The sequence below is a fragment of the Schistocerca piceifrons genome, chromosome 8 (genome assembly GCF_021461385.2).
Source record: "Schistocerca piceifrons isolate TAMUIC-IGC-003096 chromosome 8, iqSchPice1.1, whole genome shotgun sequence".
In the NCBI taxonomy this organism is placed as follows: domain Eukaryota; kingdom Metazoa; phylum Arthropoda; class Insecta; order Orthoptera; family Acrididae; genus Schistocerca; species Schistocerca piceifrons.
Genome location: NC_060145.1, coordinates 68,977,522 through 68,979,616, shown reverse-complemented (window position 1 = coordinate 68,979,616; position 2,095 = coordinate 68,977,522). Strand labels below are relative to the sequence as shown.

At 40.6% G+C, this 2,095-nt stretch overlaps 1 pseudogene; it reads left to right on the top strand.

Moving 5' to 3' along the window:
- The first annotated feature begins 820 nt into the window (after window positions 1–820).
- LOC124712746 lies at window positions 821–938 on the top strand (annotated as a pseudogene).
- The last annotated feature ends 1,157 nt before the right edge of the window (window positions 939–2,095 follow it).

The following is a 2,095-nucleotide window of genomic DNA, read 5'->3' as shown; positions in this document are numbered from 1 at the left end:
AAGACGTAAAACGTAATGATAACCATGTAGCTAACAGGGTCGTCCGCAAAATCAGGACGTGGCTCTCAGAGAACAGATCAACGGTTAAGACCAACAAAACGTAATGCATGCAGTTTCTGACACGGATTCCGTTTGAAACGGAAATTTCACTGTGTCAGGTTTGTCAAGCAGTCAGAGATTGTGAACCATTTTCAGTTGTTAGAACAGAGTGTAGGTGGAACGCTTTCTTGGAAGTATCACGTTCAAGAGCTTATGCAGAAACTGAATGCTGCTACCTTCACTAGCCCTCACGCTGAAACAAGAAGACTTGCTTACTTTTTTTACTTTTTCTCTATTAGCTGGTATAGTGTTATATTTTGGGGCGAAGCTGTGCACTCAGCAAGAATGTTCTCAGAACACAAAAGTTGGTCGCACTTATCTACGGTGTCAGTTAGTGAACTTCGTGTGGGCCGTTATCTCCGAATTATAGCTCTGTCATCCCTGTACGTATGACCTATCACTGAATTTGTTGCTGACAATATTTGCTCATTTAGAAGAAACTGAAATATTCATTCAGTGAATATGATAAACAGTTGAGTAACACTCCCTTCAGAATAGTACAGGAAGGTGTACACTACTTGGATGGTTTCATTTGAATAGCCTTCCAGCTGAACAGAAAACGACGAGTGTTAAACTTCAACTGCTCAAATCTAAGTGGAATCGTCTCCATGTGATACAGTCCTAATCTGTGCCGGAGTTCCGTGCAATAATTAAAATCTTTCTCCTGTAAAGTGGTATTCACTGATATTATCTCACAATTTCTTTTCTTGTTTTACTATTAGCCAACGGCCTTGTCGCAGTGGTAACACCGGTTTCCGTCAGATCACCGTAGTTAAGCGCTGTCGTGCTGGGGTAGCACTTGGCTGGGTGACCATTCGCTCTTCCGAGCGCTGTTGGCCAGCAGGGTGCACTCAGCGCTCGTGAGCCACACTAAGGGGCTACTTGATTCAGAAGGAGAGTGACATTCGGCCGGGAGAGCTCCGTGATAACCACATGGCCCTCCACGTCCGTATCCAGTAATGACTGTGGGCTTAGTATGACACGGCGACCGGTCAGTACCCTATGGGCCTCCAAGGTCTTTTCGGGGGGAGTTTTTTGAGTTTTACTGGCTATTAAGTTTTTGTTTATAAACTTTCTAATCATCATTCTGTAAATGATGTTCTTACCCGTTCCATGAGAAACGGCTTTGGCTCAAATGGTCCCACAAACTAATAAATAAAAATATAAAAATGAAAATGAAATACAGAGAAAATGGCGATGTTCTCGAGAAACACACTGTGATTGCGTATATTTTTACAGTAACAGAAGATCGTGGAAGAGAAAATATACATGGACTAGGGACTGCCGCCATTACTAACTGGTATCGTTTTCTGTACCTCGTCCGTACAGCTTTTCTCAATATTAATCGTCTGCATATCTCTGCTTTCAGGGCGAACACAATTTTAGTCCCTCCTAGCTGACATTGCAGACATCTGAACTGTCGTCATCACTTTGAAGCAAGCCATGATACTCTATCACTGCTACTTCTTATGTTAGATAAGAAACGCATCTTATCATCGTTGATTTACTGTTTTTATTATCTTATTTATTTTTATAATTAATTTTGTATAATTATAATGGCAATTTGCATTACGATGAAGTATACAAACTGTCTCTCGATATGGAAACGATTTTGTGCTGAGTCAAATTTGTGTATGTTGAGCATGGATAACTACAGTGAATAACTGGTGTCTTAGTAATGTCTCTTATCTTGTTATGCCCAGTCTTATTTGCATACATAATGATGCTTTCAGGCCATTTTCATCGCTCATATGTACAGTTCCTCGCTTCTCCAGATCCTCTTCAGCAGGGAGGTGTGTACCTGATTGAGCAAACTACACACTCACACACACACACACACACACACACACACACACACACACACAAAGAAAGCAACAACATAAATATGACTCATAGGAAAGAGATTTCAGTATATGTTGAATACAATGAAACTTGAATCAGTGTGAATTATTGTAAAATTCCATAGTGCTACATAAACCTTTTGATACTGTCATCT